The following is a 12062-nucleotide window of genomic DNA, read 5'->3' on the forward strand; positions in this document are numbered from 1 at the left end:
TATACACCCAGGTCTCTGGGACCGCGATGGGCACCTGCTTTGCTCCCAGCTACGCGAACTTGTTCGTTGGCTGGTGGGAGGAGCGGGTGCCCATGGCCCTTCAGATTGAGGGACAGGAAACGGAGAGAGTAATACAGTGGTTCAGGTACAGCGATGACCTCTTCATCGTGTGGCAGGGGACGATGGAGGGGGCACAACAATACATAAGAATCCTGAACGATAACAACTGCAACCTACACTTCTCTGGAACCATAAGCTCGACCACAGCTGAGTATTTGGACCTGAGGGTGGAAATAGAGAATAACAGGCTGCATACATCACTGTATCGCAAAGCGACAGCAGGCAACTCAATCCTGCGAGCCGACAGTAACCATCCAAAGAGGCTGATACAAAGCATCCCGTACGGGGAACTTCTCAGGATGAAAAGAAGCAGCAGCAGAGAAAATGACTTTGAAACAGCAGCAGTAGGTTGCGTAGAACGGTTCATCAGGAGAGGATATGATCCAGCAACTCTGGATAAAACTCTGAAGAAAGTGAGGAAAATTAAAAGAGAAGATCTCTTGATATCGAGAATACCCAATGAACAAACCAACAATGAGGGGAAATTCCGCCTAATTACACCATACACCAGCGACTCTATGGGATTACGAAGGATTATGCAAAAGAACTGACATATTCTGGGGACAGACCCAATCCTTAAAGGTGACATCCCAACCAAACCCCTGATCACGTACCGGAAAGCAAGGTCATTGAGAGACTCTCTGGTGAGAAGCCACTTTAAGAGCGTGACTCCAAGAACAGGCAAAATTGCAGAGATGGGTGGGTTCTTCCCATGTGGGAAATGCAAGGCCTGCACGGGATGCAAGAGAGTTCGGAAATATGACATCCCAGGGGCAGGCATCACCAAACCCATTAAGAAATTCTTAACCTGCAGCACGAACTTTGCAGTCTACTGCCTAATCTGTCCTTGTGGGCTAAAATATATCGGGAGTACGATTCACCAACTCAAAATCAGGGTACTTGAACACCAACGGGCTATAGAGAAAGCGGATCCCGCATACCCAGTTGCAAGACATTTTGATCTGGTTCACCGAAGGGACAGGACCAAACTACAGTATTTTGGCTTGGATTTTGTACCTGAAAATCCCAGAGGAGGGGATAGGCTAAAAACACTGAGACGCCTGGAGTCAAGGTACATAATTGACCTTATGACCAAAGCCCCGAGGGGACTCAACCATGGGGAGGAACTGGCGGTACACTTGGGGAAATAATCAATAAGAGACTTAACCTGGCAATTTCCCAAGTATCCATATACAAGAGACTTTGAGAATACAGCAGTATGATGTTTGGCTTTATTATTTACTGATTATTTAATGATCTATTGATGGGTAAAGGCGATTGGGGACACTGTATATATTGTGCACTGGAGCTATAATTATAACTGAAATATAGGACTTGCCAATTCATGGCGTGATGGACTTTGGAAACATTGGTTTGGGGCTTAATTTAGAGCACCACACATCTACCCCGGATGTGTACACACGGGGTACCATGCCGATCCACGGCGAGATATGTTTTGTTTCCATAAATGGGTAATGTGCACCTAACGGTGAACTGTATTAACATGTTCCAAGATGGCGCGCCCGTTAATTTGAGGTAGTCCGTCTACCATGTTTATGATTGTTTTGCCGCTATATCCCAGGCGGGCCCTCACAGTGTAGTTGACACTGAAGAAGGCGTAATGCTGAAACGCGTTTGTTAACAACTGTGATTAAACTTTTGGCGTGAGCACTGCAAAATCGTTTGGTTTCACGAGTGCGGTTCTTTGGAAGATACAATTTCTGAGGCTGAGCTGTATGTTAATGCGGGTACCCATTACCGCAAACCGCACCCGCCCGCGAGTGCCCTGACTTTCCAGTGGGACAGGGAGCGTGATATATATATATCCAATGCAAGAAAAAAGATTGCGGCACACTTCTTGGTTTAACGCAGTTGTTTATTCAAACGTGACAACACCTCCTACGCGTTTCAAACCGTAGTTCCTGCTCACGGTAGTGATAGCGTTGATATATATATATATATATATATATATATATATATATTTACATACTTACCTTAACCACTTTTACAAAGTATATGCCTTTACAACTCATTCCTTGGCTTTGTAATGGCATGCGTGGTAAAGGCATATGTGATGTAAAAGTATGTGTTGTGATGGAAACGCGGTGTAACAGCACTTGTGTTGTTACAAATGCGTGGTGTTGGCGTGCGGGGTAACATCATATATTCATTTGCTTGGGCTGGGGTTTGAAGTTTATGTCGATGTTGGTGATCTTTTTGTGGAAGATGTTTGCAAAGTTGTCCAGAGTTCCTGTGAGGGGGTAATTTTTGTTGCAGCCAAGGGATTGGAGAATTCATTGATTATGTTGGGGAGTTTTTTGCTGTTATTGGAGCTTGATTCGATGTGGGAGAGCCTTTTTCTTTGATTCTCTCGACTGTCTGTGCTAAAGGTTGAGGGCTAACTTGAAGGTGGTCTTGTTGGTTGTGTCCTTGCTGGTGTGCCATCTCCTTTCCAGTTTTTTCCAGTGTCGTTTAATGGCTCCTGGGTCTTCAGTGTACCAGCTAGGCTGCTTGGTTGACCTTCTGTGAGTGTTGTTGCTGATGGGAGCAATGCTGTTGGCGTAGTTGGTGGTTCAATTGAGGAGGTTTCTGATGTTCTGGTCTAGATTGTTGGAGGAGATGGGGTGGATGGTGTTGAGGGTGTTAATCAATGTGTGTCCTTTGAGACTTTGCTCCAGCTGCAATGCAGGCGCTGGGCAGACTGGTAGAGTAGGGTCGAGAGCTGGACCCGAGATAGGGATTTCTTGAATCTTTGTCCCTTAATAACTTGGCACCCATTTGACAAATCTCCACAAACTTTACAGACCTGTTGCAGCCATTGGGTTGTCGTAAGATTGAAAGTTTTCTGGTGTTTGGTCAAGGAGGTGCAAAGAATGAAATTTGACAGCAATGTACATTACTCTATGCAGATGATTCTTTTCGTTATTGAAACTGATGTTATGAAGTGGTATGAAGTTATAAGGGGCAACAAGTTAGTGATATCTTGTAGCACAATACTACTAAAAGTAGCAAGAAAGCCCAAAAATTAAACACATGATTAAGTAAACCAATAAACAAATATAATAGATAAAAAGAAAGAAATCACATTAAATCTGATTGCCACTATGTAGTTATAGGTACTATCCACAAAGATAGAAATTCCTCGGATCTTAGCTTGTTAATAACTCCACCATTTCACGAATCACCACAAAACCTTCCAGACTATAGCATTTTCTACATTTTTAGACGATTCAAATTTTATGATGAATTATTAAGGGGGTGCAAAGATAAAGGGGGTCCCAAAATGCTTTTTCCCACCAAAGCATTTTCCATAGATTATTTTATTTGACGTAGCAAGAAAATGGCAGAATGCAGTTACATCAAATTCGGCAGGATTGTACATTATGGTGCAGAGATTATGCTTATCTGTCACCACTGTACTTTCGAAAAATTTCACAATATTTTGTGACAATTCCGCTGTACATTGTCATAAACTTATTGAAAACTATATAGAAAAATCTAAATACATTTCTTTATCTATTACCACTTTAATAAAGTGTACGCTACTCCACTACACGCTATTTTGGTCTATGCCACTCTACTGTACACCACTCCACGCTAAGCTATTCCACTGTATGCCACTCCACTATACACTAATTCTCTCTGCGCCACTTCAGTGTACACCCCTCCACTCCCTTCTATGATAGACCATTGGACACTACTCCACTCAATGCTATTTCACTATACCCCACTCCACTGTATATCACTAAAATCTGCACCACTCCACTATACGCTATTCTACTCTACGCTATTCCACTCTATGCTATTCTACTCTACACCACTCCACTGTACTCCGCTCTATGCTATTCTACAGTATGCAAGTCCACTGTGCGCTATTACACTTTATGTAACTTCATTCTTTGCCCCTCTCCTGTATGGTATTCCACTCTGCTACACTCCACAATACACCACTCCAGTCGACACTACTTCCATATATGCTACTCCACTGTACGATATTACACTTTGTCACTCCCCTGTACGCTACTACACTATATGCTTTCCCACTCTATGCTACTCCATTGTATGCCACTCCAGTCTACACTATTCCACTTTATGCCACTCCACTGTATGCTCCTCCACTCCGAATAACTCCACTCTACTATACTCTGCCACTCTACTAGGCTCTACTCCACTCTATCCCTGTACACTCCACTGTCCAGATTTGCACTCGACTTAATGCCCATGCACTCTATGTTCAACACTCTACTTCACTCTACAAAACTTTGCAAACCTGCACAACACAGTACTCCTGTTAGATATTGGGTTTCTGGTTGGGAAAGTATGCACCTTGTCCAAGCAGGAACCACAGTCCCAGTCGATGTAAATCAGCTACACACCTTAAATTAACCTGTGTTCACCCTCTGGTAGCTTGGCACAGAGCAGTCAGGCTTAACGTAAGAGGCAATGTGTGAAGTATTTGCGCAACACTTCAAACAGTAACTAAGTGAAACACCACAAAAAGATTCCACATCAGTTTAGAAAAATAGAGAATAATTTTATAAATAAAGAAGTCTAAAACATCAAAAATCCAATCAGTAGAAGTCAAGATATTAATTTTTAAAGATTAAATTCCAAAATAGCACGTAAAAGCAGTAAGCCCTTAAAGGGTTAATTGGTCATGCTGGACTTGGACAAATTCAAGAGTTCAGGCCAACTGCGATGGAGCACAGGCCGGATACAGCACCCACGCAGGGCCCACTGAGCAAAAGTACCATGATCCTGGTCGTACACAAGGAGATGTGGGGTGCAGCTGAGCGATGCATCAGTGACCCCCATGCAGTTGGAGTGATGTGCCAGATTTCTCTACGCAACGCCGGTGATACTTCAGATCCGTGAGCGATGCACCGGTTCCAAGATGCGGCACTGCCGAATGTGATGTGCTGGGTGTCTCCACGTTGTATGGCGATGCGACAAACTTCTCTACTCAATGGCAGCTATGCGTCAGTCCCAAATGTGATGCGTCAATCTGTTTCCTGCCACGGCAATGATGTGTTGGTTCTGAACGGCTCAGCTTTGTCATTAGGTGGGTTCTGGCAGATGCAGCACTTTCCAGTCACTTCTAAAGGTCTAGGACTGCATTGGCACCACTTTGCAGAGCACGGCTCACAGCAGACCGGGTCCAGGTACTGGTTGCAGGTTGAAGATAGAAGTCTTAGATATCCCCAAGACTTCAGAAATCAGGAGGCAAGCCAACAAGTTCTGGAGGTACTTAGGTTCTGGCATGTAGAGATGCAGGTCCCGTCCTTCACTACCAGGCAAGAGGCAGTGCCATGAAAAGAGTTGCTTACAGTGTCGTACAGTGGACTAGAGTAGAGTGGAGTACAGTGGCATACAGTATAGTATAGTGTTCTACAGTGAGGAAATATGAAATGTCCAAATACCGAGTCCATCTTGTATTCAGCCTCCATTTTTTATTGCCATTACCCAGGCCTGGCTTTGAGGTACGCGCTCGGCGCTCCTTGTCCCTGAACGAATGCAACGCTCGCTAAAGCAAACTATTCCCTGTTAGCTTTGCGCAAAGAGAATCAAGCCGTTACACAAAGGGGATTGTGTAAGATCCCAGCCCCGCATTGTGGCTCATGTTTGTGGTTGGGTTCGTCTGTCCTTGTGGCGGGTGGTATAAGTCACGAGATGTTTAAAAATGTTGCAAGAGATGTTGCATGAGTAAAAAAAACAGAGCATGCGATGATCACGCCGTACTCTGGCAAACAAGAAAGTCACTGTTGATTGGTCCAGGTTTGGGTGTGTCTACTACTATAAAAGATTGTACACTGCAGATTGAAGCAGCAGTCTCCCGAGAACTTACTGTGTTGTACTTCTGGGACCACTGTTCATGGCTGCAGCTAAATAAATGCTTACTCTTTCTCATGGATAGAGTGTTCCGTGTCTCTGTGAATAAGACAGGTGAACTCGAAGATTTCAGGTGTCCCCTGCGCCGCTGGACCCCCGAAAGGTCCGGTTTTTCAATTGGCGCCCAACGTAGGGCGTCATCAACGGTTGCGGTCAAGCCGGAGGGTCGTGAGGGGTCTCGTGAACAAACTCTGATGGAAGTGCACCACACTAGTGACTCCTGATTGTCTTCGTGGACCTGAGGTTTTTGCAGCGCGACTTCCCCTTCCAGAAGGCTGCCTGGCCGCCGCCCTGACTGACGCCCCTGTCTTGGTCCCACTAGTTGAGAGAGCGAGACATTAGACGGACCTCTATCGGTGAGAGGAGAATATGGTCAGGTAAGAGTGGGTCGCTCCCACTTGTTTGACTATCTTGTGGTTTGTTTGTTCGACCTTTGCAAAGGCCGAAACCGAGGGGTAAGTGCTATTACAGAGAAAGTTCGTAATTTTGATTTTGCCTCTTGATGTTTCTTTGACTACACCAGAGAATTTAAGATGCCTGGTTTTAGTAAGTTTCGAACTTGGTGTTGTTATTGTTGTTCGAGAGATTCCCGACTTGAGGATACCTGTCCGGTGCCTCCAGTGGGGACTCCGCAACATGAAGTTTACTCCAAACACGGGACTGGCCCCATCATTTTTACCGGCCTCTGGGAAAAGTACACGAAGAATGACGGTACTTTACAGTGGCCACGAGATGGTAGTTTTGAGCCCCGTGTGTTGGACAATTTGGAAGAAAAATTATTTAAGAGGAAAGTCTGTCCGGCAATGTTTGATTCATTCCGCGTTTGGCGAAAGGAATCTAAACAGAAAGAAATGAAGCAGCAAAAATCTCAGAGTAAGAAAGGGCGTATGTCCATTACACAAACGGCTCAGAAACATGAGGATGAAAAAATAGAGAAAAATATTGAAATTCTAGACAGACAACATAAGATGGAGGTGGATAAATGCTATCCTGCGCTGCCCACCTCGTTCAGTAAAGATGATGATTCGGAAAGTGACCCAGTAATGTCACATATGTTAATAGCCCCTCCGCTGTATGCCCCTGTTGTATACCCTCAACAACCTGCACTTCTGCATCCACTCCAACATCCTCCTCCCCAACAAGTTATAGTACAACAGCCCGTCTCGCCTGCTCTTACAGCTTCGGCCACATTACCAACGCCTGCCCGTCAGGCTGACGCCCGCGTGCCTACGGACTCTCAGCTGACACCTCCCCCCACAAGCACTCCAGACCTCCACTACTGTTCGTAGTAAAATTAAGGAGGGTGTCTCTGACTTATTTTCTCCCTTGACGCCCTTTTTGGGAGTCATTCGAAATTCTCCTCTCCCTGTTCACAGACAATTGCGTAGTCAGGCTCAAATGGAAATGCATGAGAGATCTGTCCTAGAACAGCAAGCTAGGAGATGGATGGAGAATGGGAATAAATATGGGTCCGAAGATATTATGACGGTATTCGAACAGTGGACGCCAGCCACTCAGCTTTTTGTTTTTGAATTTATGTGCAACATTTTGATACAACTGTGGAGTGACATGGTTGAGGATGGTCCCCCGCGGGACCTCATCACCATCAGGAGGGAAGTAGCAGGGGGACACGTTGTGGGTCAGGATCTTGCGGATGCTGTCGCGAATTTAGTAACATTCCGAGATCTCCTTCCATGCAGAAAGGAGGGTAAAGATGGTATACAGACATTATCCAAAGGCTACCCTATGCGGGAAGTACAGCCGGGCTGGCGCGACGCTGTAGTAGGACCTCCTGCGCTACCTGCTCATTTCCAACAGGTTTGGGTGCATATCCCTTGGAAAAGATCTGAAGTTCTCGCCCTTAAACAAGCTTTGCCTGACCTGCGGAAAAAACCAGCAGGTTACTATAAGGAACTGACACAGACATCGGGCTCTAGCGTTCTGACATTGACTGATATAGATATGCTTATGGGTCAAGTTGTTCCACCTGACGTATGGAATAAAATACGTAAGGAAGACCACGCTGCCGAATTAGGTGGTGACTGGGCTGCCATACTGTTGGCAGAACAAGGACAGGTAGGCGGAGCCAAACCAGAACAGATAAATACGGGATTTGCCCGGAAATATACTCAAACTTATGAAAACACTTATGCCCCCTCTGGCAGTTAATTCGGATAAGCTGTCCGCATGTAAACAAAAAAAAGAGGAGTCGATTTCTGACTTCTTCTCCAGGTTTGAAGAGTCCTTTGTAGATCACAGTGGACAAGATATGGCCGCACCAGGCGGCCAGAGATTATTTGTAGATAAATTTGTTTCCAATATATTGCCAGAATTAGCTACTAGACTCAAGGCGTACATTGAGAACAGGGATTTAGAAGAAAAGGAAAGGCTGGAAAAGAAAACAAAGGACCTTAAGACAAAGGTCCTTTTACAACAGGCTTATGCCCCCCGGGACTAACAGAGGACACCCCCAGAATGCGCCCCCATTTCAGAGGTTATACCAACGTCAAGGATACACTGTTCCGCGCCCTCCTCTTGGTCCCAACGGGTGTGCATACTGTAAAGCGGATGGTCATTTTAAAAGTAGATGCCCACACTTAGAGCAGAGAGGTCAAGTAGGACTTATTCCAAGAGGTCGGGGTGGATACCAGTCAGCACCCCGAGGTAGAAGACGAGGATACCAACAACAACAGCGAACACAGCCCAGTGTCGCTAACTATTTTGACCACCCGGCTCCCCAGGCTGGGAATTATTACAATGATGACTATTTTGAAGAAGAAGGTCAAGGGTTTCTTTCCCAATAGGACAGCCTAGGACAGAGTGAGGGAGCCGTGTCTATTCCTGTGGATCAACGTGGTCCCTATGTTATTGTTACTGCATTAGGGGTACAGGAATAGTTTCTATTAGACACTGGCGCGTCTAAAAGCTCCGTTGTTCGCTCCAAGCTCCCTGGGGCTCCTTTGTCTGGCATTACAAATGTTTCGGTAGGATTTTCTGGAACACCTGTCCAGAATCCCGTGTCCCGCCCCTTGCCAATATCGATAGGACCATGCCATTTGGAAGCACCCCTTATACTCACAACAGGCTGTGCTGAGAACTTGTTGGGTCTAGACCTTTTGAAGAGATTACATGCTACTCTTTATTGTTCACCTCAAGGAGTGCGTCTCACTTTAGGTCCCAAAGTAGTTTCCCCAATATATGTGTCCCTTGATAACCTTCCACCAGCCCTTCATGATTTGCCTACTTCACTTTGGGCACAAGGCCCGAAAGATCTAGGCCAATTACAAATTCCACCCTACTCCATTACGTTGAAACATAATACCAGATTACCATGGCTCCCTCAATACAAACTTTCTGGTGAAGGTGAATTACTTCGCATTATATATGATCTGATTCAGAACGGTGTTATTGAGGAAACAAGAGGGAATGTGTGTAACAGCCCTGTTCTCCCTGTGATTAAACGTACAGATCCAACACAACCTCCTGTTTATCATTTTGTTATTGATCTAAGAGAGGTTAATAAATTAGTAGTGCCTAAATTTCCAGTAGTACCAGATATAACTGCTTTGCTTACAATGATTCCCGCCACTGCCACTCATTTTTCTGTCATAGATCTCAAAAACGCTTTCTTTAGCATTCCTATTGCTGAGGATAGCAGAGATATCTTCGGCTTCTCTTAAGGAGGCCACAGCTTCCGCTTTTGTAGAGCTCCCCAAGGCTATTGTGAGAGCCCTTCCATTTATAGTCAAGCATTGAAAACACAACTTGATACACTATCTTTACCCCATGGTACGGCCTTGATACAATATGTGGGTGACTTGCTAATTGCAGCTGATTCTGAGCTCCTGTGTCAAAAGGCCACTCTTTTGCTCCTCCGACACTTGTCCCAGCATAACCATAAAGTTTCTCTATCTAAATTACAATACTGTCGACAAGAGGTTACCTACTTAGGTCATCTCTTGTCGAAGGAGGGTCGTAGACTGACTCCGGAACGAATACAAGCTGTTTCGCAAATGACGATCCCACACACGCAAAAAGAGGTTCGTGCTTTCATAGGTATCACCTCTTATTGTCGCCAGTGGATACCAAATTTTTCTTTAATGGCCAAACCTTTATTAGCTTTAACATTAAAAGATACACCTCACCCTCTCCCTTGGACACCAGAATGCCAGAAAAGTTTTTCAGATCTTCGATCTTCTTTATGTTCTGCACCAGTATTAGGTACTCCTGTTTACACAAAACCATTCACGCTGTATGTACATGAGAGAGAAGGTTGTGCATTGTCAGTATTAACACAGAAGTTTGGTGATAAACAACGTCCTTGTGCATATTTTTCAGCGGCCTTGGACCCTGTTGCTAGGGCATTGCCGAGCTGTTTAAGAGCAACAGCAGCAGCAGCTGTATCAATCCGCCAATCGGCAGGATTAGTGTTGGACACTCTGCTTGTTGTCATGGTTCCCCATGCTCTAGACACGCTATTGAACAGAACAAAGACGCAACACCTCACAAGTGCCCGCCTTTCTGGTTACGAGTTAACACTGTTAGCAAGTCACATCACCATTAAAAGGTGTATTACACTCAATCCTGCAACACTGTTACCACTTCCATCAGACTTAGATACAAAAGAGCAACACGACTGCATCCTCCGAACTGAGGAAGAAACAAAAGGCAGAATAGACCTTAAAGATACACCAATCTCTAACCCTGATGGCACATTGTATGTGGACGGTTCATGCTTTAAGCTACCCAGTGGTGACATCACAGCAGCATATGCAATCACAATGCTATACACAGTAGTAGAAACAGTGAGAATACCTCACAATTCAGCTCAGGCAGCTGAGCTAATAGCATTAACAAGAGCTTGTGAATTACAAATAGGTAAAAAGGTTAACATCTATACCGATAGCCAGTATGCATTCGGAGGGTATGCACCTGTTACAACGCATTCGTTACTCCGCACTACCATTACAACGCGACTTTTATAACGCATACCATTACAACGCATTGCGCTGGGGGGCGCTATAGGATAGGGAATGGTATAATTTACTATCCAACACCTTCCCTAGGGTCCACGGGGACTGGAGTTAGAATAGTAAATTATACTTACCACTATCCAGCACCCCAAAGCGCTATGCGTTGTAATGGTATGCGTTGTAATGGTCGCGTTGTAATGGTAGGTAGTTGTAACGGTATGCGGAGTAACGTCATACATCCATTCGGAGTGGCGAACAGCTTTGGACGCCTATGGGAAGAACGAGGGTTCCTCACCTCTCATGGTACAAAGATACAACATGGGCAACTAGTTAGTCACCTGCTCGAATCACTTACCCTACCTGAACAAATAGCGGTCATCAAGTGTAGTGCACATAAAAAGATAACAGACGATATAGGAAGGGGAAATGCCTTTGCTGATCAAGTTGCGAAGGATACAGCTAGAGAACTGTCCAGCAGAATGTATGTCGCTGCCCCAGCCCGATGGATTGTGGAAAGAGGGATGTGTGAAGACACTCTAGAGAGTGTGAAGGGAATACAGGCAGAAGCAACACGGGAAGAAAAAGACAAATGGAAAGAAATGACTGGTATGTTAGATGACACTGGTTTTTGGACAGATTTATCTGACCAGCAGAGATGGTTGTTACCTGACGCCTATGTTCTCCCCGTTGTGACAATGGCGCATGGTCCCGCTCACATTAGTGCAAAATGAATATGTAAGCTTCTAGCACCGGTTTGGCAAAATTCCAACATCCCTAGATACGCTGACAATTTGGTAAAGAATTGTATGATTTGTTTGATGCACAACCCAGGAAATGGAACGCCAACACCGGCAGGACATTTTGCACCACCAACATATCCCTTTGAGGTCCTCCAGATACATTACATTCACATGGAAAGATGTAATAATTTGAAATACGTACTTGTGGTGGTATGTGCCTTTTCCAGATGGATAGAGGCCTACCCCCTCAAAGACAACACAGCCTTGACAACTGCCAAAGCCCTCTTAAAGGAGTTTTCCCTAGGTTTGGTTTGCCCCGAATAATCTGGAGTGAAAATGG

This window comes from Lissotriton helveticus, chromosome 1_1 (genome assembly GCF_964261635.1).
Source record: "Lissotriton helveticus chromosome 1_1, aLisHel1.1, whole genome shotgun sequence".
Lineage (NCBI taxonomy): Eukaryota > Metazoa > Chordata > Amphibia > Caudata > Salamandridae > Lissotriton > Lissotriton helveticus.